The sequence below is a fragment of the Trichosurus vulpecula genome, chromosome 9 (assembly GCF_011100635.1).
Source record: "Trichosurus vulpecula isolate mTriVul1 chromosome 9, mTriVul1.pri, whole genome shotgun sequence".
NCBI classification, from domain to species: domain Eukaryota; kingdom Metazoa; phylum Chordata; class Mammalia; order Diprotodontia; family Phalangeridae; genus Trichosurus; species Trichosurus vulpecula.
In genome coordinates, this window is record NC_050581.1 from 64492106 (window position 1) to 64519436 (window position 27331).

Consider the following 27331-nt stretch of genomic DNA (forward strand, 5'->3'; position numbering starts at 1 on the left):
ACCAAAGCAGTCTATACCCCAGAGGCAAGCCCATGATCTCTGCTTATGGCTCCTGGTCAACTATCCCACTGCATATGTGGGCCACTTAAAATTTCACATTCTTTATAAGCTACATCCACGTTCTAAAAAGGGCAAAGTCTGAAAGGAATTTTGCCCCGTACCCTTACCTGTAAAATGAAGGAGTTGGATTTGATGACCTCTAAGGTCCCTTTCAGCTGTCCATCCTTGTCACCTGTAGAATTCGTTGCTTATCACTGGAATTATTCAATTTCACCACTCTGTGGTCTTGGAGTTTGCAGCATAGGATTTTCTTTTTTCTAGAGGTAATTTGTGGATTCTTTGATCTGCCATCTTGTTTTCTGCGGTCAGGAGTTCTGGACAGTTTTATTGTGTTATTTCTTCCAATATGATGTTCAGGTTTTATTTTACTTGTCATATTCCTCTGGGAGATCTATAATCTTTAGTTGTCTATTCATCCTGTCTTTGAGATATTTTGCTTGGGGGTGCAGAGCCAAGATGGCAAAGTAAAAGCAGGGACTTTCTTGAGCTCTCCCCCAAACCTCACTCTAGTATATAGTGACTGTCCAATATACCTGTAAAAAAAAATGACTCTAAACAAATTCTAGAGCACATTTAGGGTTGCTAAATGACAGAGTGAAATAAATAACCAGCCCAAGACAACCTGGAATGTGGACAGGAAAGGTCTGTTGCACCAGTCTGAGAGAGGAGCACAAGCCAGCAAGGGCCCGCAGAAGCACAGATATGGGTGGAGCAGGCCTCAGGGCACTGAAACACTGGCAGCTATGGCAGTTTCCAGACTTCTCAACCCACAAATGCCAAAAACAACTTAGAAGGGTAATAGGAAAGGGCTGTCAGACCTGGGTGAAAGAGCACAGTCCCACACCAATCCCAGGGCAGTGGCAGCACAGAGGCAGTGACTGCTTCTGGAGTTCTCGGCCCACAAATAGTGGGGGGATAAAGCAGCTGATCAAAGGGGGATTGCAGGGATTTCTTTGCTGGTGCTGAGGCAGGATTCTCTTGCTTTGCCCTACTTGGATTTGGGTCACAGTCTTGGGTGGTAGTCCTAGGGTGAGGCGGAGCGCTGGCATGGTGGAGCTTGTGGTGGCAGTGCAGAAGGAATCTTCCTCATAGGACTAAGGCAGAAAAGAGTGCTTGTGGTCACTCACAGACCAGAGCACAGGTCAGGAGAGGAGTAAACACTTCTTTGATCATACCACCTTGGAAGAAGTGAAAATTTACAGGTACCTAGAAGTACCTCTGAAACCAGCTGCACAAAACCCCTGAAGCTTGGGACAACACACCTTCTACACTGGAATCAGAGTGTTACCTTAACAAAGAGCTAAAAAGTTAAGCAATTAGCTGGGAAATCAGCAAATGGTGGGAAAAAAAATCAGACTATATAATCTTACTTCGGTGACAAGGGAGATCAAAACATACAACCAGGAGACAACGAAGTCAAAGCTCCTACATTCAAAGCCTCCAAGAAAAATATGAATTGGTCTCAGGCCATGGAAGAGCTCAAAAAGGATTTTGAAAGCCAACTAAAAGAAGTGAGGGAAAATTGGGAAGAGAAATGAGAGTGATGCAAGAAAATCATGAAAAACAAGTCAACAGCTAAAGGACAGCAAAAAATACTGAAGAAAATTATATCTTAAAAAAAATAGACTAACCCAAATGGCTAAAGAGATCCAAAAAGCCAATGAGGAGAAGGATGCCTTAAGAAAACAGAATTGGCCAAATGGAAAAGGAAGTCCAAAAGCTCACTGAAGAAAATAATTCCTTTAAAATTAGATTAGAGCAAATGAAAGCTAATGACTTTATGAGAAATCAAGAAATTATAAAACAAAGCCAAAAGAATGAAAAAATAGAAGACAATGTGAAATATCTCATTGGAAAAACAACTGACCTGGAAAATGGATCCAGGAGATATTGGACTACCTTAAAAAAGAACCTAGACATCATCTTTCAAGAAATTATCAAGGAAAACTGCCCTAATATTCTAGAACCAGAGGGTAAAATAGAAATTGAAATAATCCACCAATCACCTCCTGAAAGAAATCCTAAAAGGAAAACTCCTAGGAATATTGTAGCCAAATTCCAGACTTTGCAGGTCAAGGAGAAAATACTGCAAGCAGCCAGAAAGAAACAATTCAAATATTGAGATATTTTGCTTGTATAGAGATCACATTTTCTTTTAAAGTAATTTCTTTTTGTTTCTCTTCTTCTAGATTGTCCTTCACTTCTCTGCATTTGCATTTCCAATCCACTTTCTCTCTTATATTTCGTTGGTAAAGTTTGCCACTCTGTATTCAAGTTCTTCTGTTCTGCCAATTATTTTTGGTACTCAGGCCACAAATTCTGCTTTCACGATTCTTCTTTCTCTCTTAAACCATCCTGGGAAATTGTCCTACTCTGGTATTATGCTATCTCAAGAATCCACAGAGTTCTCTGCTTTGTCGGGTGCTGGTTCAGTTACCTTTGTCTTAAACTATTTATTCACAGATATTTGAACTTATTTAGATGATCTGGAGGCCATCTTCCCTTTTGTTAATAATATCTTTATAATTGGTTTATCTGCTTGTGCTCAAGGTCTTTAACTGAGTTTTCTTCCTCCTGAGATCTTGGGCAATTTCATTCCCCACCATACCCTATCACTTACTTTCTAACGCCACCCCCCATGATGGCAGTTGTCCCTAGGACTGGGCCTCAAAGTTGTCTGAACCTCCTCTCATACTGGGCAATTCACATTTTGCCTTTGCTTCTGGCCTGGTGCATCCATACACCAGTTGCCTTTGTTCTTCAGTTCTCTGGCTAACTATTGTTGTAGCACAGCAAGATGCCATGCTGAGGTCCCAGTCAGAGCAAGCTTTTGCCTCCTGGTTTTTCAAGGCAGAGAGGTGGAGAACAGGGAGAGAAAGTTGAGTTCTGTTGCAAGCCAGTGAGTCAACTTGGGCAGCCCTACCCAAACGTAATGTCTAGATGAGGAAGGGATGTTGATTGAGATTGCTAAGGATTAGAAATTAGCCTCCTCTACTGTTAATTCACCATGTTGTTACTTCATTGGAGTTCTTAATGTCTTAGAGCAGCTTGAGAGGTTGTGAAGATCTGAGAAAGTATCTGGTCCTCCATCCTACTGGTCACACCCCTACTGTCTATCTATGATATACTGTGATCCTACGTTATAACTGAGCAGTAGGTTTTTCGGGTACAATTTCATTTTTATAAATGGCTACATGTAAGGACAATTTTTAACATTCTTTTTTAAAATTTTTGAGTTTCAAATTTTCTCTCTTCCCTCCCTCACCACCGCACAATTTGAGACAGTAAACAATTTGTTGTACGTTCTACGTGTCCCATCATGCAAGACATACTACCATATTAATGATGTTGTGAAAGAAGACACATACCCAAAGAGGGAAAAAAAAACCATGAAAAAAATACCAAAAGTGAAATAATATGCTTCGATCTGCCATCTCTGGAGGCATTTTTCATCCCGAGTCCTTTGGAAGTGTCTTGGGTCATTGTGTTGCTGAGAATAGCTAAGTCATTCACAGTTGATCATCTGCTATAGCTATTGCTACATTCAAAATTCTCTTGGTTCTACTCACTTCATTTTGCATCAGTTCATATAAGCTTTTCCAGGTTTCTGAAATCATCCTGCTCATTATTTCTTATAGCAAAGCAATATTCCGTTACAATCACATACCATAACTTGTTTATCCATTCCCCCAATTGATGGGTATCCCCTCTATTTCCAGTTCTTTGCCACCACAAAAAGAGCTGCTATAAATATTTTCATACAACTGGATCCTTTCCCCCACCCCTCTTTTAAAAATATTTTAGGGATACAGACCTAAAAGTGGTATTGATGGGGCAAAGGGTATGCACAGTGTTTTATAGCCCTTTGGGCATAGTTCTATTGACAATTTCATTTTTGTCTTTCTATCCCTAGCACAATGCCTGGCACTTAGGAGGCTTTTTTTTTTTTTTGAGCATCTGGTTGGCATTGGGCTTTTTTATTTTTCAAATAGTTTATTTTTTTCCAATTACATGTAAAATCGATTTTTAACATTCTTTTTTTTTCAATTTTGAGTTCCAAATTCTCTCTCTCCTTTTCTCTATTCCTCCTTCAATGAGAAGGCAATTTGATATAGGTCATACATGTACAGTCATGCAAAACATATTTCACAGGAGATGTTTAATGTTTTAACCTGTTGGGCTTTTGGAAGTCATTTTGCAATCTTTTGTCTTTTCTTCCTCCCACCCCTCCCCCTTCCAAAATATTTGACTTTGAATTGCCATAAAATCTCAGATTTCAAAAAGAGTTGAAATGAAATTTAGCTATTTATTATTCCATGCAGAGCTGAGACTTGCCGAATATTATGTTATCACAACTAGTTTTGCAAATGACCAGGTATACGATAATGTACATTATTATCAGCCTCAATGTTCTCTTCAAGGTGTATATTATATGTATATCATCTTAATGGCAGAGGCTTTACAGCAAAGAGCTAGAAAGCAAGCATGGAGAATTTTCTACCCAGCATAGAATATAATTTTGTTTCTACACATAGCACTCACTTAAATTGCTGAAAGAATTTGCATGTCGTTTCAACGTCATGGGAGTCTAAAATGTATATTTAAGGAAAAAGCCTGAAAAATGGGTAGATACTGAACAAAAAAGACTATCCATCCTTCAACATGACTGAATGATGGTGCTGTAGTTTCTACTACATTATTGTTGGGATAAGAAGAGGACATGGGGGGGGGGGGGAGAGAGAGAGAGAGAGAGAGAGAGAGAGAGAGAGAGAGAGAGAGAGAATGTAAAATATTTAGAGATTAACTGGATCTCTAAACATTGGAAACTGTTTCGTTTTTTAACACACATCTTATTTACAATTTCCATGCTAAACCTGAAAGGATTAATGAATATCCATTAGGATCAACAGATTCAGAGCTGGGACTTCAGAGATCATCTAGGACACCCCTCCTTCCTCCTCCTTCTCCCATTTTAAAGATGAGGAACTGAAGCCCAGAAAAGTAAAGTATGAGAGGCCAGATTCAAACCTAGGTCCTCCGATTTTAGAGCCAATATTCTTTCTACTATAACAAGGGCTGTTAAACTTTTGTGTGTAATGGACCCCTTTGACAATCTAGTGTAGCCTATTTATGCCTTCTCAGAATATTGTTTCTTTTTTTTTATTCATACTTAAAAAGAAATGCTAAATTTTAGATTTTTTTTAAACCCTTAAAGTTAGTGGAATTAATTCAGTTCCTTTCACCACACCCACACCTCCTATATCCCATTGCTTCCTTCCCTTTCCCCAAACACTTTAAAACAAAATATTAATTTAAAAAACAAACAACTTGGCATTTGAACCCAGATGCCCACTGGTCTTTAGGTTTACTGAAAAAATTCCATTAATATATTTCAAAACACAGAGAGCAGACTGGTAGACTATCAGGCACATTGGCAAAGGAAACGTTTCTCAGCTTGAATTTCCCAACCCTGCTCACTGTAAGGCTGAAAGCCTCCCTCTTTGGAAGCCGTGTTTCCAAAGCCGTGAAATGGATTCAAAAGGAGAGGAAGTGAGTTTCAGGATTAGTTTGAGGTCTGTGCAGGGTCCCACCCCCACCAATGGTCTTAGAATTCAGGGAACAATCCTCTTGCTATAATTTTTCCCCCCTTTTCACTAAAAACATTTTTCCCCCTTAAAGGTTCAGGATGCCAGTAACAGCACTGAAATTCTGTTTCCAGAATTTCCATTCCTCATCTTTCCAGTTTCTTTCCCTCTCCATTTTCTTTGTCTCCCTGTTTTTTCCCTTTTTTGAAGGGTTGGAGATATGTAGGAAATAGGGTAGCTTTGGTCACCATTAAATCAATCTCACCTCCTCTCCTTTCACAAGTGTGAAATTAATTCTGAGTGATACTGATTACAGCAACTGTACCCCGGCCCTGGTCAAACCTAATTACAATTTCATGCCAGGCTGCTCGCTCCATTATTGTATGTGGGTAATGCCGTGTCTATTTTCAGGCAGTGGCGGCAGCAGGAGCAGTAGCAGCAAAAGCCTTTGCTAGACAGTTCCTTGTTAATGAATAGGAAGAGTTGAGAAACCTCCACCATTGTCTCCCGCGACCTCTTTTGCATTGTAAAAGGAGAACAGGATTGATAAATACACTAAGATGTGTTATTATCCTTTATTCAGTTTAACAATTAGTGAGCACCTGGCCCCAGGAAAGTGAGAATGGCTGTTTGCCTCCCATCAGTCTCCTTGCAGAGTGGTAAGGTCTGCAGCTACCCCAGAGTGGGCTATTTTCCCCTCGTTAGAGGAAAGAAAATGTAAGAGGGGGAGGGGGGGAGAAGAGAAGGAAGTGTGTGTGTGTGTGTGTGTGTGTGTGTGTGTGTGTGTGTGTGTGTGTGTGAAAGCCACTTTGCTACTTGACTGGAGAATTAAGATTTTGGTGTTGATTCTGTAAAGGTTATAGGTTGGTGGCTTTCGGAGTCGTATCTTTTCCTTTTTTTTTTTTCAATTTTAAAAACCATTTTTATCTAAAGTTTTGAAGTCCAAATTCTATCCCTCCCTCCTCTCCCCCTTCCCTGAGATGGTGAGCAATCAGATATAGGTTACATATGTGCAATTATGTAAAACATTTCCATATTAATCATGTTGTATAAGAAGACGAATAAAAGAAAAAAATGAAAGAAAGAAAGCAAAAGGTAGCATGCTTCAGTCTGTATTCAATCAATATCAGTTCATTCTGTGGAGGTGGATAGTTTGCATCATCATTGGTCCTTTGGGATTCTCTATTGCTGAGAAAAGCTAAGTCATTCACAGTTTTTCATCGAACAATATTGCTGTTACTGTGTACAATGTTCTCTTGGTTCTGTTCGCTTCACTATGCATCAGTTCATGTAAGTTTCTCCAGGTTTTTCTGAAATCATTCTGGTTGTCAGTTCTTATAACACAATAATATTCTATTACAATCATATACCACAGCTCCTTTAGCCATTCCTCACTTGATGTGCATCCCTTTGATTTTCAAGTCTAAGCCACCATAAAAAGAGCTGCTATAAATATTTTTGTACAAATAGTCCTTTTCCCTTTGTTAGAAATGGGAGGAGGAGTTTTGTTTCCACAGAACTAAAGGTGTGCTTCCCCACCCTCCCCCACCCCAGCTTTAGCAGAGACCAGGCCTCAAGGTCGGTCAGGTGAGAGGTCAGAGGCTTGTACGCATGTGCATACTTTTTGAGAAGGCAGTCTACGGAATTAGAGAGGCCAAACCCAATTGAACCAGTTCAAGCTTATCTAGGGTCTGGTCTTGGTCAAGAATCCAGGCCTACTGATTTGCATAATTTGCATATGTTAAAGAGGGAAAGTAGGGGAAGTAAAAGAATATAGTTTAATCCTAAACTAAGATAAGGAAAATCTAATTAACTTCACTTTTGCTTCTGTATCCTTATTATCCTATTTGTATAAACTGTATAACCTAGGAAAACTGTGTAAAAAAACAAACTGTAAACTAACCATGAATCTAGCAGGAGTGGAGGGAATGGTTACCCCTGCTCCTGCAGCTGTATCAGTGTGAGTGTGAGTGTTCCCGTGAGCACTGCACCTGCTCTCCCGGTTAGTGTAATAAAATGCCTTCCCTCTGCCTACTCTGGTCCTGAATTCTTTGGGTGTGAATGGGCAAATCACATGGATTTTCCTAAGGTCAAGTGAAGGGAAGCAACAGGCAGCGGAAGCTTGCCAGGCTTACTCCTGGATCTTGTCTTGGGGTGTCCTGTGATCCCCACTGTGGTGTTAAGAGGGCTACCACTCTGGATTCCCTTGGGGAACCCTGTGGTCTGCACGGCCTTCTTAAGGGGGCATCACATGGGACTTCCGGCCCTGCCTTGGGAGCCTTGTGATCTTACTGCCATTCTAAGGGGCCATCACTTGGATCCTCCTTAGGGTCTGACCCCTAGGAGGCCCTGTGATCCCCACAGACTAAGGGATGGCTACCACTTGGTCTTCCTCTGGGAGTCCTGTGTTCTGTATAGCCTTCCCTAGGCATTATCACAGGGTTCTTCCTCAGGACTTTGGCCCTGCCTAGGAAGTCTAGTGATCCCCAAAACCATGTTTCTCACACCTTTTTGGTAGGGGAATGGTATCTTTGGGATGTAGACCTACCAGTGCTATTGCTGGATCAAAGGGTATGCACAGTTTTATAGCCCTTTGGTCATAGTTCCAAATTGCTTTCCAGAATAGTTGGATCGGTTCACAACTCTACCAACAATGCATTAATATTCCAGTTTTCCCATATCCCCTCCAACATCCAATATTTTCTTTTTTTGTCATATTAGCCATTCTGATATATGTGAGGTGGCACCTCAGAGTTGTTTTAATTTGCATTTCTCTGATTAGTAGTGATTTAGAGCATTTTTCATATGTTTATAGATATATTAGGCCTTTATCAGAGATGCTTATTACAAAATTTTCTCCTAGTTTTCTGCTTTCCTTATAATTTTGGTTGCATTGCTTTTGTTTGTACAAAAACTTTTAATTTTGTATAATCAAAATTATCTTTTATATTTTGAAGTGTTATATATGTCTTTTTTGATCCTAAAATTCTTCCCTTATCCACAAATCTGACAGATAAACTGTTCCATGCTCTCTTAATTTGCTTATGGTATCACCCTTAATGTGTAAATCATGTAATCATTTCCAATTTGGTGTTTAATTGGGGTTTTTAATTTGTTCTTTTTCTAGTTTTTTAGTTGCATTCCCCATTCATTGAACTGCTTTTTCTCTATTTTTTTGATGTAAGCAATTAGATATATAAAATTTGCCCTAAGTACTGCTTTGCTGCATCCCATGAATTTTAGTACCATATTTCCCCATGTATAAGATGCACCTTAATTTTGGGGCCCGAAATTTGAAAAAAAAAATGTATTACATAAAGTTATTGAACTCAAGTTTTATTAATCTGTTCATAGGTTTCAGGCATCTTTTGGGCAAGTCTGGTGTGTGTACGCATGCTTAGTCCATTCCGTTTCATGAACCTGAAGCACCAATTGTGTCTTTCTTTGAAACCAGTAACTTCTTTTTCATCAGCAATTCTTCTTGCCTCATGCTGAACCATCTGTGTGGACACAGGAATTCCAGTTGCCCTTTGCTCTTCAATCCATATCTTCAGTTCTCTCTCTAAATCAGGCCATTTTGCTGACTTGCCTCTCATGGCCTTCTTCTGCCATGGCATTTTCAGTAGCCAGTCTCGGATTGTTTATTCAGTTGGAGGAGAACCAAACTTATGTTCAGCAGCACGACTTCCATTCACTTGTGCAAACTGGATCACTTTTAACTGGAATTCAGCACTGTACAAAAATCTTTTCTGAGCCATTTCTGGGCAGAACATGGCAAAACATAACCTAATATACCAGTAACAAATGAAAAACAATGAGCACAAAGACAACAAGTACGGGAAAAGAGGGAAATGCAAATAAAAAATCTACAACAATGAGCACAAAAACAAGCATGAAAAAGTGGAAAATGCAAGTAAAAAAATCTACAACAATGAGTGCAAAAACAAGCATGAAAAAGGGGGAAATGCAAGTAAAAAATTCTATACCCACTGTGTAAGATGCACCCAGTTTTTAGACTCCAAATTTTTCAGAAAATGGTGTGTCTCATACATGGGGAAATATGGTATGTTGTCTCATTTTCTTTAATGAAATTATCGATTGTTTCTATGATTTGTTCTTTGACCCACTTGTTTTTTAGGATTAGACTATTTAATTTCCAATTAATCTTTAATCTCTTTCCATTGTCCATTATTGAATGTAAGTTTTATTGCATTATGATCTGAAAAAGATGTATTTACTATTTCTGCTTTTCTGCATTTGGTTGTGAGGTTTTTATGTCCTGATACGGGTCAATTTTTGTGTAAGTGCCATGGACTATTGACTATTCCCATTCAATTTTCTCCAGAGGTCCATCATATATAACTATTCCAGGATTTTATTCACCTCCTTAACTTCTTTCTTGCTTATTTTTTTTTTTGGTTAAATTTATCTAGTTCTGAGAGGGGAAAGTTAAGGTCCTCCACTAGCATAGTATTTTCTCCTGTAACTCATTCAACTTCTCCTTCAAAATTGTAGGTGCCATACCATTTGGTGAACATATGTTTAGTATTGTTATGACTTCATTGTCTATGGTACATTTCAGCAAGACATATATTCCTTTTTTATCTCTTTTAATTAGAGCTATTTTTGCTTTTGCTTTGTCTGACATCATGATGGTTACTCCTACTTTCTTTGCTTCAGCTAAAGTATAAAAGATTCTGCTACAACCCCTTACCTTTACCTTGTATGTATCTCTCTACTTCAAATGTGTTTCTTTAAACAACATATTGTAGGATTCTGGTTTTTAATCCATTCTGCTATCCACTTCCATTTGATGGGTGAGTTCATCCCATTCACATTCACACTTATGATTACTACCTGTGTATTTCCCTCCATCCTGTTCTTCCTCCTGTTTGTCCCCCCCTCTCTCTTAACCTCACACTTTCCCTCCTCACAAGTGTTTTACTACCTTCCCCAATATACCTCTTTTTTATCAGTTTCCCCTCCACCTTTTATTATTCCCATCCCTTTTTACTTCCTTATAGGGAAAGATAAACTTTTATATCCAACTGAGTGTGTATGTTATTTCTTCTTTGAGCCAATTTTGATGAGAGTAAGGTCTAAGTCTTGCCCACCACCCCAGTCCTCATCTTCCCCTCCATTATAATACATCTTCCATGCTTCTTATATGCGGGATAATTTACCCCATTCAATCTCCCCCTTCCTTCTTCCAATGCAATTTTCTTTCTCAGTCCTTTATTTTGTTTTTTTTTTGGTGGGGGGAGAGGTATCATTCCATCAAAGTTACCTTATATCCACACCCTCTGTCTACATATATTCCTTCTAATTGCTCTTATAGTAATAAAGTTAAGAGTTACAAATATTATCTTGTCATATAGAAATGTAACTTTATTGAATTCCTTATGTTTTCTCTTTCTTGTTTCTTTTTTACCTTTTTGTGTTTCTTTTGAGTCTTTTAGTTGGAGGTAAAATTTTTTATTCAGCTCTGATCTTTTTCTATTTGGCCAATTCTGTTTTTTAGGGAGTTATTTTCTTCAGTAAATTTTTGTATATCTTTTCCCATTCTATTGATTCTTTTTTCATGATTCTCTTGCATTATTCTCATTTCTTTTCCCAATTTTTCTTCTACCTCTCTAATTTGCTTTTTAAAGTCCTTTCTAAGCTCTTCTAGGAATTCTTTTTGAACCTGAGGCCAAATTACATTTTTCTTTGAGGCTTCATATGTAGCCATTTAGGCACTTTTGTCCTCTTTTAAGTTTATGCCTTAATCCTCCCTAGCACCATAATATCTTTCCATAGTCAAGCTCTTTTTTGGTTTTTTTTGCTCATTTTTTCTGCCTTTCTTTTGTGACTTGGTGTTTTCATGTGAGAGTTGAGCTCTGGTCCTGCAGTGTCCCAAGCTTTTTGTGCTGGGGCTCTGAGTCTTACTGCTGGCTTTCACTGGGCTTCAGGGCTTAGTTGCTTGCTTTCTCTGAAGGGCAGGCTTCCCTTCTGGCTTGTTTTGGTGGTAGGGCCTCCCTGTTTGCCTCCCCTGGGTGTAGGGTTTAGCTACTGGCCTGCTCCAGGGGTGGGACCCTGCTGCCAGGTTGCTATGGAAACAGGGTCTCTCTGCTGGTAGGCCCCACAGGCAGGGTCTCACTGTTGGGCAGCTCCACTGCTGGCTTTCACTACTGGTCAGCAATCAGATCAAGACCTTGATGGTGGCTTGTGCTGGGGGTGGGGTTGCTGGAATGGGGCCCTGCTCTGCTGCATACACTGCTCACTGGCCTAGGGGGCTGCTGGTCTGCAGGAGGGTGGAACCTCAATGGCAGATTGCCCCAGGCTTCCAGCCTTGCTATAGACCCCCTGTGAGAGAGGGGCAGCTGCTGCTCTTGGACTTTGCTCCCCTTCCACCCAAGTGAGACAGACAAGCTGTTCTCTGCTCCTAGTTGTTTGGAGGGGAATTTGGGAGGGCTTCAGAGGGTTCCTTCCTTGCTCTGCCATCTTGACACCTGAAGTTTCCTAGAACTGTATCTTTTCTAACACTTCCCATTGGTGCTGGAGATGACTTCTAGACAGAAAAAGGATTCTCACCAGCTCCTGGCTACTGATACATTTCAAGTCTCAATGAGATGACAGAGAACATCAGAGAACAAAAACCTCACGTGGTCACATATGAACCAGGAAGAGGCGAAAAGTCATTGTGTTTTGCCTGGTCACAGTTACACAGGTTTTGCAATTAACCTATATCTCTTAGTATTTTCTTTTCTTTCTTTCCTTCTTTTTTTTTTTAAACAGATGTTTTATCTCAGGCACAATGATTCCTTTGGGGAAACAGACTGCCTAGCTTTGACAGTAAATATCTGCCAGATTTCTTTGATCTCTGAATGTGTTACATTTAATTTATGACACCTTCTCAACCCCTCTTTTGAATGACAGAATTCCTCTGCTACCAGTAAAGAATTCAAGTGACAGGGTTTATTGGCAAACTGCTTGGGTTAGCAGCCCTCTGAGGCAAGAATTTATGTTCACCATTGTCCTTGGCAGATCTTTGTGGAAGTTAAGAGGTTACTGTGAGAAGAAGTTAAAAGCCTCAGGATCACTGGCCAAGTGCCTAGAACCCCAAGATTTGGTCTCTCAGCAACACACGTGGGTGTGATCATGTGTGATTAAGATCTGGGTGTTACAGCACCCATACTCATACCTGACTTACTGATAGGAGAAGGCTATTTGAATAGAAAAAATGCCTTTCTCACAGAGGAAGGTTTTTGGAATCAAAGTTAAGATCATGGGGAAGTTGTGAGTACATGGTATCAGATCCAGGAAGGTGTTCATAGGAACAGGTCTACTCCAGCCTTCAAGGGCTGCTGTTGATAATGTCTGAGAAATCAACACTACACACAGCACAACAATCATCTTTTTCTCCAACTTCTTTCTGTTTTAGCTGGATACGGAGACCCACATGTCTCTACTACATTTTGTCTTTCCATGTTTGTATTTACATTGAAGGGTTTGTTTTTGGTTTTTTTTTTTAAGTTGATGTTTTAAATCAAAAGGGTCCCTGGTTGTTTCAGAAGCAAGGCCACCCGTGGGTGCTACACTCTTTTACTCACCTTCTGGGTCCACTTCTGTCTAATTTGTTGGAAAAAGTAGAACCAAACCTCATAGTCTGATACATCTAAAACTTAAAAGGGATCTCAAAGATCATTTTATCCAACTCTCTGATGTTATAGGTGGCAAAATGGATAAAGCACCAAATATGGAGTCAGGAAGACTCCTCTTCCTAAGTTCAAATCCAGCCTCAGACACTAGCTGTGTGACCCTGGGTAAGTCACTTAACCCTGTTTGCCTCAGTTTCCTCATTTGTAAAATGAGCTGGAGAAGGAAATGGCAAACCACTGCAGTATCTTTGCTCAGAAAATCCCAAATGGGGACACAAAGAGTCAGACACAACTGAAAGACTAAACAACAACTCACCTTATACATGAAAAAAACTGAGGCCATGAACGGTCACATAGATCACAAAGGCAGTAAATGGCAGATCCAGGAATCAAACCCCTATCCCACCCACTTTTCCATAGTACTTCATATTTATCATGAGAGTTCAAATTAAACAAGCTCCCCAAGTCTCAGTACCATTTTGTTGTTGTTGCTTTTTTCTTCAAGTTTACAACCTTTCCACTAGTTCAAACTGAGATGTGCACTTTCCAGATAAACATTAGTATCATATTATCATTAATCTTAGTATTTGAACTACTGCCAACAAGTTTTTAAGGAAAAAGAAATGTCTGGAAGAAACTGAAATAGTACCTTTTTTTTTTGCAGGTGATTTAACAGTTCTAAACCTTTCTCCATGAGCCACCAACTTCCCTATCTTTACCTTCACTAACAGTAAATAGATGACCTTGACTCCTACTTTATTGAGATCATGTATATCCGAAATGACCTCCTTCCATTCCTCTCTTACATTTCCAAATTCTCTCAATGATTATCTGGGAGATAATCTTCTAATTCATCTATCTTCTAATTCATCCCTCTAGTTTCAGAGGAAAGGATGGTCTTAATCTTTGCTGGAGCTATGGCTTTCACCTATAACCTTGACCTCATATTCTCTTATCTTATCATTCTTCTTATTCCTATTATCTTATTATTCTCCTGATGACCTTGCTCTATCAATCATCCTTTCTCTCATAGTTTCAGAAAAACCTGGGAAGATGTATATGAACTGATGTGGAGTGACGTGACCAAGTAGAACACTGACCACAGTAACAGCAACACAGTAATGACAATCAACTGTGAAAGATTTAGCTATTCTGGCCAATATAAAAACCCACACTTCCATTCTCATGATGAAAAATGCTATCCATGTCCAGAGAGAGAACTGGTGGACTCTGATTGCAGATTGAAGCATTTTTTTGTCTTTCTTTTTCTTTTTTTTTTTTGAAAGACAGCTAATGTAGAAATGGGTTTTGTAGGGCTTCATATGTATAATTGGTACCGTATTTCTTACCTTTTCAACGAGTGAGAGAGAGGAAGAAGAGAGGAAGAGAATTTGGAACTGAAAATAAAAATAAAACATTTTTTTAAAATCCCTTCTCTTTCATATATCTTTACTCTCTCTCCTTCTGTTGGATCTTTTCTCTTAACTCATACTACAAACCACTTGAACAAAAGAAGGCAAGAGATAGTTCAGAAAATATCACAGATCTGAGGTAGAGGCATTAAATAGTAATGATGGAAGATTTCAATTTTCTAGATATCTTCTGAAACCGACTTTCTGTGTCTCTTTGTCTCTCTCTGTCTCTTGGTTAGCTTTAATGACAATTTCATTCTTCAGATGATGGAAGAAGTAACAAAGGGAAGTGCTATTCGATACCTGCTTCTGATCAACAAAAAAAAAACAGGTTGTTGAATCAGAATATTATGGGAATCTTAGGAAGAAGTGACCACTCCCTCTTAGAATTTGTCACAGGGAAGGAGAGGAAGCTAGGGCATAGTCTAACATATCCCCCCAGATTGGGGATAGCAACTTTCAAAGGCTTGTGAGAAAGGATAAGTTGGATTAGCGTAATATAAAAGAAGTCAATTCCAGAGAGACAGGAAGCTATCAAGAAAGTCTTTTTGAACAAGTAAATAGAAACTCTTACCAAAGAGGAAGAAAAGGTCTAAAGAGATCCAGAGGGATATTGGGAGAACTCACTGACCAACTTAGCTTGAGAAAATACATGCATAGAAGATGACAGTAAGTTCCTATCACAATAGGAACAGTATTTATTTAATAGAAGCTAGAATGGTTTTCTTTTAAGGAGACAAATTAGATAGCCTCAGGATTTGTTTGCTCCAAAGCACTAGGTTTATAAAACTTCCAGCCTTTCGGAAGTTAGCGTTCCTGAGGCCTGAAGGAATTCCTACTGTCCTACAGGAGATCTTTTTCATCCAGCACTGTTGCTATGCCATTGAAAAGATGGGGGAGAGCAGCATTAATTTTTTATACTTATATCCTTTTAAATCCCTTATTATTAAGTATTTTTATTGCGCTTTATGATTTACAATGTTTCATTGCTTTCAAATCTAGAGCTTAAATTACTGTACTTGCCTGAGCTGGGCCTAGCCCAGATGTAGGATGAATACAAGAAAATCATCATCTAGTAAGAAGGTCAAGAGTGCATAGAATGAGTTGAAGATGGCTAGGAAAGCTAAGGATAACAAATAGGATTTTGTAAAGCTATTATAAGGCAATCAGACCATCAAAAATGGCATAGAATCATTCCTCAGGCTATATGGGATGATGGTAATGGACAAAGGAGAGAAGGCAGAACTACTCAAATCCTATTTCACTGCCAAGTTTTCTCTGCCAAAGAGAATGATGTTTGGAATTAAAAGAATTTTTTTAAAAAGATGATTACCATGATATTCAAATTCAAGATAAGTGAAGAGATAGTACGAGAATGATGAGCTGCCCCTCATAGAGTTCAAGACCCTTTTGAACTGCATTCCAGAGCTCTGAAAAAATTTTCCTATTCTGTTAAGGAACCGTTGTCACCGATCTTTAAAAGATCATAGAGAAAGAGAAAAGATGCCTTAAGACTGGAGAAGAGGAAAAGGAGAAAGAAGATGGAATCTGTGAAGCATGAAATAAGCAAGCTTGACTTTGATTCCTGGGAACATACATGATTAAAAGAAAGCACATCCCTTGAAGTTGTGATTATTTCATTTTTGGTTTTGTGTCTCCAGCTCCTAGCCCAAAGTCTTGAACAGAGCAGGTGCTTAATCAATGTTTGTTGAACTGAATTGAAAGTGATAGTTCATGAACATTTAGGAAGGAAAACAATGAAAACTGAGAGCCAGAAGGGACAAGGTCACTTTCTTCCAGTATTGGAAGGGTTGTCAAATGGAAGAAGGATTAAAGTTATTCGTCTGGCCCCAGGAGGCAAGACTAGCAACAGTGGTTTAAAGTTGCAGAGAAGCTAGATTTAGGCTTAAAACAAGGAAAAAGTTTCTAACAATGAAAGCTATTCCAAAGCTGAATAGGATGCTACAGGAGGTAAAAGGTTACTAGGTTTTCTGGAAAAGGACTAATGACTGCTTCATGGTAGATTGTAGAGGAAATTCCTTTTCAGGCATGGATTAGTCTAAATGGCTTCTTTTAATAAGTGTTTATCCATTCATCCATTTAAGACCCATCCCATGCCATCTTCTCCCTGAAGCCTGGTCCTCCTCTTACTTGCCAACCCATCCAGGTGAAAGTGATCTCTCCCTCCTCAAACTTATCCTTGCATTTTGCCTGAACTTCTCCTGTGCATCTCTCTCACTCTCCTTTGTACCATAGTTAATTGTGTGTTTATTTTTCTCCTTAGTAGATTGCAAGCTCTTAGGAGCAGAACCATGACTAGGATGGCAGTAGGCTTTGGAGGAATGCCAAAATTTAGAGATCACTGATGGCTCCTACTTTTACCTCAGCAGCACTGAGGCAATTAAGTTTAGCCCCTAGTTAGTGAGAATAGGAAGCTACCAAATGACCTGTCCTTTCATTTCCCCGGCTGCAACATCTCCAGTGATCTCCTCCCAGTCTCTCTCCCCAGAGAGCTGCCTTTCTGTGTCTTGAGTTTTCTGTCTAAAGGAGACAGTGTCCCCGCATCACCTTAACTGAAACTCATCTTTAACAATTGACTTAAAGGTACTTTCCCAGGTGAGAAAAATCCTAATTAGGGCTTTGTCTTAGCAGGGCCTGTTCTATATTTATCTTCACATTCCCAGTGCTTAGCACAGTGTCTTAATAAATTGTCAGTGAATGAATGAATGAGTACTTGAAAATCCATGGGAATCAACCAAAATCTTATTAGAGGAAACTATTCAGAAATAATAAGTATGATAAAATTAATAAGAACAACCAAACTGGAAGATATGTCTCTAATGTACTAATGACATATAGGAAGTAAATACAATGAAAGGAAAACATTCTATATTTACTAATGAAAGGAAAAATATTACCTAGTTCCATAAAGTCACAGTGGTGTGGGGAAAAAATGTAGGATTTGGAGACAGAAGAGACCTAGATTTAAATCCAAGGTTCTAACACTAGCTGTGTGACCCTTTGTAAGCCTCTTACACTATCTGAACCTAAGTTTCCTCATTCATAATATGAGTATGATGATGATAATTGTATTATCTCTTTGACAGGATTGTTGTGAGAAAAGCACTATATAGACCCTAATTGTAAACTATCATTACTCAAAGGAAACCATAAATTCCTACTGGGGAAACAAAGATAGAAATAAGTGAAAAGATAAACTCTGTGCCTTAGTTGGTAGGACAAGTAGACCATCAATGGGTTCAATTATCATCTCTGTGTAGACAATTCCCGATTTTATTTAACCAGCCCTAATATTGTTCCCTGAATGCTTGTCCTACATTGACAATTGCCTCCTGGACATTTCCACCTGGATATTCCATCAGTACTTCATACATATGTCCAAAATGGAACTTATCTTCCCTTCAGTGAAAGGCCAGTGATTGACTTCAACATGGCTTGCAATGGTTAATATGGAGATTTCCCTCCACATAAATAATCTGGATGAGAGGACATCTCTGAGGAACATATCAGGGCTTCTCCACCAGCTCACTGAAAGCTCCTCATATGTGCCCTCAAGGAGCTCTTCACCTGCTGCCTAGTCACCTCTACCCTGGGGCATTGAGTATACCTTTGAAGATGGTGAAAGGTCCAGATGAACCTTGTTCATTATGCTTAAGAAGAGCCCCCACCTTGGGGGCAGCTAGATGGTGCAGTGAGTAGAGCACCGGCCCTGCAGTCAGGAGGACCTGAGTTCAAATCCGACCTCAGACACTAGATACACTTACTAGCTGTGTGACCTTGGGCAAGTCACTTAACCTCAATTGCCCTGCCTTTCCCCACTCCAAAAAAAAAAAAGAGAGCAACCATCTGGCCCTATACTTGAGACTCTAATACCCCATTGTATCAGAACAGATTTGGTTCTTGCTGAAAAGGCCCTTTAAACCCATTGCTCTTCCTAATTTATCTGTTTCTTTTGAGGACACTGCTGTCAGTCAACCAGATTCACAAGCTCAGAATGGCCCTCCACTCTTTCCTCTTCCTAAAAGAAACTAGACACAGCAATACAAGAAATTATTAATGGAAATTGCCCTCAAGTTCTAGAACAAGAGGGTAAAGTGGAAAAAGAAAGAACAAAGAAAAAAAGAGAAAAAAATCTACCATTCACCACATGAAAGAGATCCCAGGAAGAAAACTTATCGCATTGTGATAGCCAAGTTTCAAAATTCCCAAATTAAGGAGAAATATTGCAAGCAACAAGAAAAAAATATATAATCAGTTGCCAAGTTTTGTCCATTTTATCTCCGTGGCACCTCTCAGGTTTACCCCCTTGTCTCTACTCACACAGCCACTATTCTAGTTCATTTGATCATCATCTCCAGCCTGGACAACCAATCAACCAACAAGGATTTTAAAAGCGGTGTGCTGGATGGAGTGCTGGGCCCGAAGTCAAGAAAGCTCATCTTCCTGAGTTCTAATCCGGCCACATGATGCTTTACTAGCTGTGTGACCCTGAGCAAGTCACTTAACCCTGTTTTCCTCAGGTTCTCATCTGTAAAAATGAGCTGGAAAAGGAAATGGCAAAACAATCCCTTTTTCTCTTTGCCAAGAAAACCCCAAATGAGGTCACAAAGAGTCAGACATGACTGAAATGATTGAATGATAACAGCAACAACTAAATGCCAAACACTGTGCTAGGCACTGAAGACACAAGCATAAAGAATGAGATAACACCTACTTGCAAGGAGTTTGTGTTCTAATAGGGGAGATAAGTTCATATAAAAATACATATAACATAAAGTGAAAAACAAATATACACACATGTATATGTATGTATATGTACATATATGTGTGTGTATATATGTGTACATATGTATATGCATACACACATACATCTATACTAGTTAAATACCAGATAGTCTGGGGAGGACACTAATAGTTGGGGAAAAGACCTCATGCAGAAGATGTTGCAGAGAAGCTAGATTTAGGCTTAGAATAAGGAAAAAGTTTCTAACAATGAAAGTTATTCCAAAACTGAACAGGATGCTACAGGAAGTAAAAGGTTACTAGGTTTTCTGGAAAAGGACTAATGACTGCTTCATGGTAGATTGTAAAGGAAATTCCTTTTCAGGCATGGATTAGTCTAAACGGTCTCTTTTTAAAAAAGAAAAAAAATTTGCAGGGGGAGGGCAGGGCAATTGGGGTTAAGTGACTTGCCCAAGGTCACACAGCTAGTAAGTGTGTCAAGTGTCTGAGGCCAGATTTGAACTTAGGTCCTCCTGACTGCAGGGCTGATGCTCTACTCACTGTACCACCTAGCTGCCCCAACATGGGCTCCTTTGATACATGTTTATCCATTCATCCATTTAAGACCCATCCCATGCCATCTTCTCTACCCTGGTCCTCCTCTTACCTGCCTTATCCAACTCATCCAGGTGAAAGTGATCTTTGCTCATTGCAAAGGCATGGAGTCAGGAAATGAAGTATCCTGTGAGAGGGGCAGAAAGAAATCTAGTTTGGCTGGAGTTCAGAGCGCAGAAAGGGGGAGTAATATTAATTACCATAACAACAACCTTCTGGTTGTTTTGCTGTTGGTAGGTTTTTTTCCTGCTTCTAGTCTCTCCCCATCTTCAATCTGTCTTCTACACAGCCAGCAAAATTATTTTCCTGAAACACAATTCAGACCATATGACTCTTATGCTCAAAAATCTTCAGGAGCTCCAGGAAAAAAATACAACCTTCTCAGCCTGGCATTTAAAGACTTCCATAGCATGATTTCCAACTACATTTCCAGTCTTCATAAACTCTGCATTCCAACCAAACAGGCCCACTAGCTGTTCCCCCAAGCTCAACATTACATGCATCTCCTGACCCTGATGCTATATAGATAAAATGATAAAACCTAGTATCAGAAGAGTGAAAAAATAGTCTGGCTTATATTCTGCTGGTGGCAAGGTAAATTGGTTCAATCTTCCTGGAGAACAAACTGTTGAGATGTATGTAACAATAGCTACAAAACCATTCCTACCCTTTGACATAACAATTCCATTTGTAGGCATTACACCCCCCAAAAAATAACCCAAAAGTAATTTGCCCAAAGGTGCTCATAATAATGCTATTCATAAAGGAAAATTGGTAATAACACAACAATAAGGAAATGACCAAATAACTTACTACTGTTTGACATGATGGACCACTATGTAGCTTTTTTAAATGATACCAATATATGGAAATATTAACATGAAATATTAAATAAAAAATATAAAATTGTATTCCGACTAGGTAGAAATCTATGTAGGTACATTGAAAAGATCAAGAGGAAATTTGGACATGTGGAAATAAAATCCTTTGGGTTCTTTTCCTCTCCCTCTCCTTCTCCCTCATAAACCCATCCCTAGTCAAATAAAATAGCATATATCTGCCCAGCATCCCTCAGTTAGGTAAAAGGTAGGAAAAACATATAAGTCCCTTTTTAAAAAAAAAATAGCAGTTTGGTAAAACAGAGGGACTAGACTGAGAGGAAGAAAACCTGGGTTAAAATTCCAGCTTGGCTACTTACTACTACCTGGGTAACCCCGAGGAAGACATCTAAGCTTGCTCTAGGCCTCAGTTTACTCATCTGTACTATGAGGAGGTTGGACTACATGAGGTTGCTTCTATTCTAAATCCAAGTCTAATAGATGATCTTAAATTTTAAAATGATAACTTTCTAGACTGTCATCATGGAGGGAAGCAAGAACTCCCCTAAATCATCTCTTCCTATCCAGCAAGAGCTCAATGTTTAGGCTGGATGAACAACGGGTCTGACTGCATATGACAATCTCATCTGGAAGGCTGTTGGAAATATTTGGGTTCTAAAGTTTAAATGAATATACTTTTTATTTTAATATGCTTTTCCTTTTCTTTTCCATAGTAAACTTTCCAAAAAAATGTGGTCTCCACTCACCTCCTTTTCCTCACCTCCCACTTACTTCTCAACCCTTTCCAGTCTAGTTTTCAATTCCACCAATAAACCGGAACTGCTCATTCCCAGTGATCTCTTAAATGCTCGATCCAATGGCTTTTTCTTATTCCTCATTCTACTGGTCTTCTCTGCAGCTTTTGAAAACCGTTGACCAATTCTCTTTTACCAACCACTCTCTTCTTCCTTAGCTTCTGTGGGATTGCTGTCTTGGTTCTCTTCCTATCTGTCCAATCACTCTTTTTTAGTCTACTTTACTGGATAATTTTTCTTCTTCCACTTATGCTCAGTGTCCTGTGCTCAGGGAAATAAACCCAAAGCAGAGGAGGCAGCAGAAGACTCGAGGTCTTTTCTCAGGTTCACCCATCTGGATGTGGAAGTATGTGGATTGCCATTGCCACGAGCTCACTTGTAGGACACTATGGCCCTTGGGAGGAGAAGAGGAGGAAATCCCCTCCTCTCTTGCTTGCAAGTCCAAGGGGGAGCTGGCCTAGATGTATCTCAAAAGAGCACTGGCCCTGAGAGAGAGGTGGCTCTTCTGCCCTCCTAAGGCAGCAGTTCCTGCTGGCTCAGTCATCAGTAATCTTAGACAAAACCACCATGAGGACCAACCACAATCCAATTAGTCAAATGCATCTTTTAGCAAGGGACCAGAGCTCAGGACCATTTTCACTACATTCCTTGGGATGGCCACCACTACCCAGATGAAGAAACTGAAGTTTAGTAAGGTTAAGTGATTTATGGGAGGTCACAGAGCAGGGAAGTAGCAGAGGCAGGATGTGTTAACCCAGGCCTCCTGACTCTTAAGTCACCATGCTGTGTCTCTAATATGCCCCATAGTACAGCTAACACAATGCTTTGCACAACAGGCATTTGTTAGTTGTTTGTTCAACAATTTATATCAAATCCACACTCCTGCTGCATAAATTTAAGCTTACTTCCTCTTATTCTATACTCTGGGACAAGGAAGAACAGCAGGTCACTTACCTCCTAGCAAAAATTATCTAAAGCTACCCAGACTAACCAATGTCAAATTCCTAGAGATTTCCTGAGAAGGAAATACATGGGCTAGAAATGAAATGTCATTGGAGAGGGATTCATGAAGAAGCAAATAACACCCTTTTTTTATACAAGGCCCAGAGCTGGGGGTTGCCTATTCTATAATGCCTTTCTTGATCCCACTCCACATCCCCCCGCTAGAAATGATCACTGAGTAGGAAGAAGATTTCTTCATAAAAGCCTACCTACTGACCAGGTACTAACAAACCAACATGACTTGAAAACACTGCCTCAGATTTCCCTCACAAGAACAAATTCTCAATAAAAACCAACAAAGATAATGAAAAATAGAGATGTTTCCTAATGTCTTAAAGAAATGGAATTTCCTCAAGGACTAAACTGTCTGAAGTCTTCCTATCAATATCAATTACTGTCTATGTGAAATTGATCACATTCACGAATAATTCATAGGATCATAGATTTTGAGCTCTAAGGCGCCCCCAAGATCATCTAGTCTGACTTTATTTTACTGATGAGGAAACCAAGGCCCCAAGGAGTTAAGTGACTCACCCAAGGTTACACAGGCGACACAGTGGCATAACTAAGATTTCATCCTAGGTCCCCTGCTTCCAAGTGAGGAAGCCAGATGTTACAGTGAGTCAAGTAACGGACCTAGGATTGGTAATAACTGAGTTTGAATCTTGCCTCAAACATTACTAACTGTGTGACTCTGGGCAAATCATTTAACCTGTCAGCCTCAGTGCCTTCATCTATAATATGGAGATATAATAGCAATCCTATATTGTTATGAGAATAGTAGAAACACATTACTAAAACCTTCTAATTTCTCTAGAAGTATTAAGGAAAACTATTTCTCCAGCCTGAAACTTTTCCCTTCAGGAAAGCAGGAAGGAAAAAAAAAAGTAAGAGCCCTCCCTTTGAAATGGACTGAGAGTGATAAAATGATTGCCTCTCCACCCCTTGAAATGACTTCTGTGACCTACCTGGAGGTAGAAATTCAAGGTTGAGATATTGAACACAAGAAGGAAGTCTTAAGGGAACGCTGTCCAGGAAGGAATTAAGTAGTTACTATTCTTGAATATTAACTTGAAACGCTATTTTAACATATTATGATATTTTCCTTCTTCAAAGTTCCTATAAATGTTACCTGAAATCTCCTTCAGACAGAGAGTCATGTCAGAAAGTATGGGGGACTATGACAGTTTGGACACCTTTCTCTCTCCAAGCTAGAAATAGCTTGGATATGTATTAATGATATGTCAAATTAAATTGTTTCTGGCAGACTTGAGCCTAAATTGCCTAGTACATTATTAATATTAATATTTTTTCTTCAACAGGATCAAATGAGATGTGTGGAGAGCACTTTGCAAACCTTGAAGTGCCCTATAGATGCTAGAAATTATTATTAATTTGTCTGCACAGCACTAAATTCAATAAACATCTCTTCCTTTCCTTTCCCACTGTTACTTTCTTAATTTAGGCCTTTATCACCTCACACCTTTCCTACCATAAGAACTTCTGATCTAGTTGCCCAATCTTCAGTCTCTCCTACCTCCTATACAGTCTGAACCCTGCTGTCAGGTGACTCTTAACTATTTTTCCCTTTCTTATTCCTGGTCAGAAGGGATTGCTTTCTAGATAAAGATGTGGGAAGGGCAACATTTGGAAATGAAGGTGATGTAGAAACAGAAGGTAGAATACATTTTTTCAAATAAAGATGACTCCTAGGCTTATGAACCTAGGAGAATATGAGGACTGTGATATCATGAACACAAATAGAGGAGTAAGGAAAAGTTCTAGGGGATGATGAGTTCAGTCTTAGACATTTTATATCTAAGGAACAGTTAGATATTTGGGTGAAGATACCCAACAGGGATTTGACTATATGGGAATAGAATTCTGAGGAGAAGTTGGAGGTAGAGATAAAGATTTGGAAGATCTCTGGATGGGGGTAGCACCTAAAGATATGAGATTGGATGAGATGACCAAGGAAGAGAGTATACAGAAAAAAAGAGAAGCGGACTGGTGATAGAACCTTATAGGAGATGCACATTTAAGGAGTGGAAGAGTATAAGAAGCTAGGAAAAGAAACATAGGAGAACCAAGGAAGCAGAACATCATGGAAGCTAAAGAAAGAGAGGGTATCAAGAAGACTAAAGGATCATAGAATTTGGAAGGGATCTTTCAAGACCTTCCATAGAATTGGAAGGGACCTCAGAGGTTATCTAGAGGTATTTGTCAATCATGGCATATGCTACATGGAGCTTAAAGGAAGAATAAAAAGATAATTAAATTTGGATGAACAAGGAAGTATTTAGCTTTCTTAAAGACCACTATTTCATTAGTGTGTGGAAGACAGAAGAAAGACTGCAAGGGATCAAGAAGTTAGTGGTGAGGAGTGGAAGCAGCAAATCTAAACAACTCTTTAGCAATTTGGCAGAGAAGGAGAGGACAGACAGGAGACATCTTGAGGGGGTGGCAGGATTCAGGGAAGAGATGCTTTGCTGTGCATATTTGTAATTAAGAACACATGAGCAAGGTAGTTTTGAAGATGCCTGAAAGAGAGTGGATCATGGATGGATCAAAGTCACAGAGAAAATGGGAAGGGATGGAATTGAGTTTACAGGTGTAAGAAAAAGCCAATTCTTTCTCTGAGAGTAAAGAGAAGGAAGAAAGGATAAGTTAGGACACTAAAAATAAAGGCAGAAAGGTTGACTTTAACAAGAAGGAAGGCCAACTTTTTCTCTGATGCTAGAAAGAAAGAGAAAAGGATGAGTTAAAAAGTTGAAAGGCGTAGAGAAGCAAAAAGATGATGGAGTTCATATTAGATTGCCTCAGTTTTCTCAGAGTAATAGGGAGGACTTTTGGTATCCTTTCCACCCCCAACTCAATTGATGAAATGGGATAGAAGGAAGAGCAAGGACAGATGTTAATATGTTAAAGTACAAAGACTTGTTATCCTTCTATGGAATGTGAAGAAATTTCCCTGGTAGAATTTTAAGGGCAGTTTACCATTGGTTCATAGAAGACTGACCGTGTCCTCAGGTGGCTCTAATAAAACAAGTCTGTCTGCCCTGAGAGACAGTCAAGCAATCCATGGTAGGAAGTCTCTCCAAGGAGTATGATCCCTGGCAGCAGAGAAGAGAGCCATGGGTGAGGAAGAGAGCTAGTCCTGGTAGTCAGGAGTTGACCCTTCAGAGAAGATCAGGCCCTAGGAGATCAACTGAGCAACATGCCCTGAAGAGATGCTATATTTAGTTGGCACAGGAAAAGGTGGGGAAATGACCAGGGGGGTCAGTGGCAAGGCACAGGAGAGAGCACAAACTCTAAGGGACAGGTTGTTGAGTGATGACAGCCAAGTAATGGTTTGGAAGTAGCAGGCCCTATGTGAGGAGGGAGGAGTGGAAAGAAGAGCAGATAATGTTAGAAAAGATAGCTTGAGAAAAGCCGTAAAAGAGGAAAGTAAGGTTTTAGTGAATTCAAGAAGGTAGATTCGATATAGAATAAAGAGGTTCAGGATGAAAGGAAGTTTTTGTTGTTGTTTTAAAAGGATAGAAAGGGGCTTTGAAAAAGGAATCGTGAAAGGGAAAGGCAAGTGGAGGGATAAGGCTTGAGTTAGTAGAGATGCAATTAGGAGGGAAACTAATAGGAAGATGGGATTTGGAACTAGAGAAGTGCGCCTGGATAAAAGGAATGAGGTGAATAGGATGGTGGGGTCTGCTAGTCACAAAGCAGGAGAGCGATTTGGAGGGTGGGAGAAACGCAAGTATTTCGAAGTCAGAAAATCTTCCAGGCTTAAGCAGGCCTTGTGAGATCAGCCTTTTGTAGCAGGAATTTATTTCCACTGCATGATTCCCCTCAGATAAAGTCCACCGCTTCATAATTAATCATGTATAACCTTATGGCATATGGTTTATTGTTGTTTTGAATGCTTATTTAAATCTGCTATTGTTGTTTGACATTTAATATGATTAATCTTTTCCAAAACCATATTGTAAATTCCATGAGGGCAGAAAGTGCTTTATTTTTATTTTTTTATCTTCCCACAGTGCTTAACATAGTGCCCTGACCAAAGTAGGGGTTCAGAAAAATTTTTCATAAAAGCATTCTTTAAGATTTATATGAACTCACCAGTCCTGGAGTCAGGAGGACCTGAGTTCAAATCCATCCTCAGACACTTGACACACTTACTAGCTGTGTGACCTTGGGTAAGTCACTTAACCCCAATTACCTTGCCTTCCCCCCTCCAAAAAAAGAAAAAAAAGATTTATATGAATTGATGCAAGGTGAAATGAACAGAACCAGGAGAACATTGTACACAGTAACAGCAATATTGTACAATGGTCAACAGTGAATAACTTGGCTCTTCTCAGCAATATAATAACCAAAGACAATTCCAGAGGACTCATGATGAAAAATACTATCCACCTCCAGAGAAACAACTGATGGAGTCTGAATGCAGATCAAAGCATACTAGTTTTACTTTATTTTTTCATGGTTTTTTTTTCCTTTTGGTCTGTTTCTTCTTTCACAGCACAACTAATATGGAAATATATTTTACATGATTGCACATATATAGCCTATATCAAATTGCTTACCATTTTAGAGAGGGAAAGAGGTAGAGAAATTTAGAACTCAAAAATTTTTACAAATCAA